This window comes from Nycticebus coucang, chromosome X, assembly GCF_027406575.1.
Source record: "Nycticebus coucang isolate mNycCou1 chromosome X, mNycCou1.pri, whole genome shotgun sequence".
Classification (NCBI taxonomy): Eukaryota; Metazoa; Chordata; class Mammalia; order Primates; family Lorisidae; genus Nycticebus; species Nycticebus coucang.
The window spans coordinates 52904061-52909442 of NC_069804.1; the positions used below are offsets into that span (position 1 = coordinate 52904061).

At 44.6% G+C, this 5382-nt stretch overlaps 1 pseudogene; it reads left to right on the plus strand.

Annotated features, from left to right (window-relative positions):
• The first annotated feature begins 4185 nt into the window (after positions 1 to 4185).
• On the plus strand, positions 4186 to 4926 carry LOC128577745 (serine/arginine-rich splicing factor 1-like; annotated as a pseudogene).
• The last annotated feature ends 456 nt before the right edge of the window (positions 4927 to 5382 follow it).

Sequence of the window (5382 nt, forward strand, 5' to 3'; positions counted from 1 at the left end):
ACCCTAGTGTCACTGGGTAGTGAGTGAAGTTGCATATCAGGTAGTGCCGAAGGTGACAGGGATTTCAGCTTCATTTAGCTTCATGAAAATAATGTGTATGGGGCGGCGCCTGTGGCTCAGTCGGTAAGGTGCCGGCCCCATATACCAAGGGTGGCGGGTTCAAACCCGGCCCCGGCTGAACTGCAACCAAAAAATAGCTGGGCGTTGTGGCGGGCGCCTGTAGTCCCAGCTACTCGGGAGGCTGAGGCAAGAGAATTGCTTAAGCCCAGGAGTTGGAGGTTGCTGTGAGCTGTGTGATGCCACGGCACTCTACCGGGGGCCATAAAGTGAGACTCTGTCTCTACAAAAAAAAAAAAAAAAAAAAGAAAATAATGTGTATGAGCATGAGATGTGGTTTAACAGTCAAACACATACCAGATTTACGGCTCATCAATTGACGTGGATAAGTCAGCAGATTGGACTGTAACTCCATTCATTCAATCATGGTTGAATTACAATACTAGGTTGGCTAGAGATTGAAAAATGTGGAAGGCCTGGCATGTCATACCTAGCGTGTAATCCTAGCATTCTGTGAGGCTCAGGCCTGTAATACTAGTATTCTGGGAGACCGAGGCAGGTAGATTGCTTGAAATCATGAGTTCGAAATCCACCTGGACAAAAGGGAGACCGAGTTTCTACTGAAAATACACAAACTGAGGAAAGAGGATCACATGAGTCGAGTTGGAGGTGGCCATGAGTTATAAAGCCATGGCACTCTACCCAGGGCAACAGCTGCAGACTGTCTCAAAAGCAAACAAACAAAAATTTCCTAACTCCCAATGAAGTACGTTCATAATAATTAATTGACTGTACTTAAAGGATATTAAAGTGTACTAGTGTGAGTACAGGAGCTGATATCTGGAATCCCAATGTCTTTGGGCAGCCAAGGTGGGAGGATCATTTGAGGCCAAAGCATTCAAGGCCAGCTTGGGGAACGTCTGAAGACATCTTCTGTACCAATAATCTTTGGAAACAGTGAGCCTAGTGCCAGAACACACCTCGCTGTTTGCCAGGCTGAGGCACTAGGATCTCTGGAGTCCAGGAGATCAAGGTTGCAGGGAGCTAGAATCACACCACTGCACTCCAGCTTGGGGAACAGAGTGAAACCTTGTCTCCCAAATCAATCAATCAAGAATTAATTAATTTTATTTAACACAGAGCCTTGCTTATTTACCTTTTCATGAGCAAAGGAGCGCTATGCATTTCCTTGTTTTTGAGACAGAGTCTCACTCTGTGGCTCTGAGGCGAGTACCCTGGCATCGTAGCTCACTACAACGCCAAACCCCTAGGCTTCAGCAATACTCTTGCCTCAGCCTTCTGAGTAGCTGGGCCTACAGCTGGCCCAGGCCACGACACTCAACTATTGGTTCTCTTTTGACTAAAGACAGGGTCTGGCTCTTGCTCATGCTGGTCTTGAACTCCTGAGCTGAAGAAGGCCCCTTGCCTGGGTGTCCCTGAGACTGCTAGGATGACTGGCCTGAACCACCCCACCTGACCCATACAATAATGAGTCCTGTGCAGTGGGAAAATTGATAACTAACTTATATACCTAATTCAGTTTTCCTCGACTACTGGGTACCCTTTGCTTTGTGTGTGTGGAGGGTATGGATTTTACCTCTTTCTTTCCTTCCTCCTTTCCCTTCCTTTCCTCTCCCCATCCCCATCCCCATCCCTTTCATTTCTTTTTCTTTCATTCAAGATGAATATGAGGGTAAAAATGATGAGGGGCACAATTGAAGAAACTGGATAGCTCACTTAGATACCTAATCCATTTTTTCTTGACTACTGGCTACCCTTTGCTTTGTGTGTGTGTGTGTGGGGGGGGTGGGTAGGGATATTACCTCTTTCTTTCCTTCCTTCTTTTCTTTATTTTTTCCCCTTTCCTTACCAATTTCCTTTCCTTTGTACTTTCCCTTCCTTTCCTATCTCCTCCTTTTTCCCATTCCCATACCCTTCACTTCCTTCATTTGAGATGAATATGAGGGTAAAAATAATGAGGGACACAATCAAAGGATATATACCACAACCAACCCCCAATCCCCTGGGGCAAGGGCTCAAGTACACATGAATGTTGGGTCTTGTTTTAGTTGATTTATTTACTTACTTACTTCGCTCTTTGTTTTTTGAGACAGACTCTCATGGTATCACCCTGGCTAGGGTGCCTTGGCCTCATCATAGTTCATAGCAACATAAAATCCTTGCTCTCAACCAATCGTCTTGCCTCAGCCTATAAACTAGCTGTGACTACAGCCACCTGCCACACACATGGCTAATTCTGCTATTTTTACTAATTTTACATACTTTGTTGTTATCTTTTTTTTTGTTGTTGTTGCATGAGACAAATGCTGTCTTTGGCACTCCTGTTAAAGTGGCAGGGCCTCATAGATCACAGCAACCTAAAACTCCTGGAGTCAAGTGAGCCTCTTGCCTTAGCCTCCCATGTGGCTGGGAGGACAGGGCCCACCACAACGCCCGGGCTCTCTTTGAGGCTCAGGCTGGTCAACAACCCCTGAGCTCAAGCGATCCACTTGCCTCGGCCTCTCAGAGTGCTGGGCTTACAGGCAGGAGCCTCCTTGCCCAGCCAGGAACTTAGAATGAATGATACTGAAAACCAAAGGAAGAAATACCCAAAACTCACCATTTTCTAACTTGGTGGTACACTTCACTAGGCTTCATAGGCTTCAGATAACTTTCTTGTGGTCTATCTGTAGAGTGGAAACATCACTTAGCAGTGGCCTAACACATCTTTCCTCAGCTCTGTGTTCCCTGATGTCATCATGGTAGCTGGAAACCAGCCAGGATTTTCAAGTGATCCATCCTCTTGCCTCAGCCTCCTAAGTAGCTTGCCCACCCACCATGCTTGGCTATCCTTTTGTACTTTTCATAGAGACTCAGGGTCTTTCTCTTGCTTAGGCTGAGGTGGAGTTCCTCATCTCAAGCAATCTTCTGCCCGGGGCCTCCCCTGTGGACTAGGATTACAAGTCTCAGCCACCCTGCTAAGCCATGGCTCATTAATCTTCTATTTTTTCCCTATAACATTCTTCTATTCATTCTATAGACCAGAGGTCTAGGAGCACCAGCAAATGTGACCAATCACTTGTTTTGCAAATAAAGTTTTAGGGCTATCATACTTGGGTACATGTTACAGAATGTCTAGGATTATTATCTGATTCCTCCCCATAAATTCTTGTATCACTGAACAGTGAGTGAAGTTGCAAATCAGGTAGTGCTGAAGATGACAGGGATTTCAGCTTTGTGAAAAGAATGTGTATGACCATAACACATGGTTTCACAATTGACCACATATCAGATTTAATCCTGATAAATTGATGTGGATAAGTCAGCAGATTTTTCATTAACTTCATTTGTCCAATCACGGTTGAATTACAATCCTACATTGGCTATAGATAGAACAATTTGGCAGGCCCAGCGTGCTACCCCCAGCCTGTAATCCTAGCATTCTGGGAGGCTGAGGTTTGTAGATTGCCAGAGCTGACAAGTTCAAAACCAGCCTGAGCAAATGCGAGAACTTGTCTCTGCTAAAAATACACAAACTGACGAAAGAGGATCACCTGAGTCTGAGTTGGAGGTTGCCGTGAGCTATGAAACCATAGCACTCTACCCCAAGCAAGAGCTTCAGAACATCTCAAAAACAAACAAACAAACATTTTGGGAACTACCAATGAAATATGTCTGTAATAATTATTTGACTGTATGAAATGGATATTCAAATGTATTATAGATTTAGGCTGGGTACAGGAGCTGATACCTTTAATCCCAGTGTCTTTGGGAGGCCAAGTTGGGAGGATCATTTGAGGCCAAAGCATTTAAGGCTAGCCTAGGGAATGTTTGAAGACCTCATCTCTACCCATAATGTTTGGAAACAATGAGGTAAGTGCTCAAACACATTTAGCTGCTTGCCAGACTAAGGCAGGAGGATCTCAGGAGTCAGGAGATCAAGGTTGCAGGGAGCTAGTATCATACCATTGCACTCCAGCCTGGGGAACAGAGTGAGATCTTTGTTCTAAAATTAATCAGTCAATAATTAATTAATTCATGGAGACATGTTGCCACTGTGGGCTGGGCTCTGCTGTGCCATAGGTTGGTGGGAAGGCCTGTTCTCAATTCCGCCTTTTTGACTCTGCCATGCGGGGAGGTGGTGTGATTCGTGGCCCATCATGGAACAACAATTGCAGCATCTATGTGGGTAACTTACTTCCAGACATCTGAACCGAGGACATTGAGGACGTGTTCTACAAATAGAGCTCTATGGGAGACATGGACCTCAAGAATCGCCATGGGATACTGCCCTGCGCTTCTGTTGAGCTCGAGGACCCACCAGATGCTGAAGACTCTGGGTATGGTCAGGAGAACTATGATTATGGTGGATCCTGTCTTTGTGTGCAGTTTCCTGCAAGCCACCCTGGTACAGGCTGAGGTGGCAACAGAGCCTGGAGCTGGTGGAGCTGCCCGAGGCTGCTATAGTTCCCCTTCTTGGCCATCTGAAAACAGAGTGCTTGCCTCTGTACTGGCTCCAAGTGGAAGCTGGCAGGATTTAAAGGATCACGAGTAAAGAAGGTGATGTATGTTATGCTGATGTTTACGGATATGGCACTGGTGTCATGGAGTTTGTATAGAAAGAAGATATATCCAGTTCTCAAACTGCATAACACTAAGTTTAGATCTCATGAGGGAGAAACTGCCTACATCCAGGTTAACATTCATGGGCCTAGATGTCCAAGTTATGGAAGATCTCCGTCTCAAAGCCCTAGTCGTAGCAGAAGTGGTAGCAGAAGCAATAGCAAGAGTCACAGTTATGCCCCAAGGAGAAGCAGAGCATCACCACGCTATTCTCCCCATCGTAGCAGATCTCGCTGTCGTACATGAGATGATTGGTGACTCTTTTTGTAGAACTCTTTGTTGTATACAGTTTTCCTTTACTCAGTACGATCTTTTCCTTTTTTAATTCAAATTGTTTTGTTTAGAATGGGCTAAAATGTTGAATTACATTCTTGTGTAATATCCCCTTGTTCCTAACATCTACATTACCCTTATGTCTTTGATAAATTGTATTTTAAGTGATGTCATAGACAGGAGTGTTTAAATTTAGTTAACTCTCCCTGCTCTTCAGACTGTTTAAATGTCCATTCTGCTCTGGTTTGTGTGAACTGGGATGTTGGGGGTGTTCGTTGTTATCTTACCTGTGAAGTTCTTGTATTTATTTTGCTTTTCATGTGTCTTTCTGTAGAGATATGTGACAGCTATGATTTAATATTAATAAACAAACAAAAAAGAATGCTTTGGATTGGCTTGGCACCTGTAGCACAGTGGTTATGGTGCCAG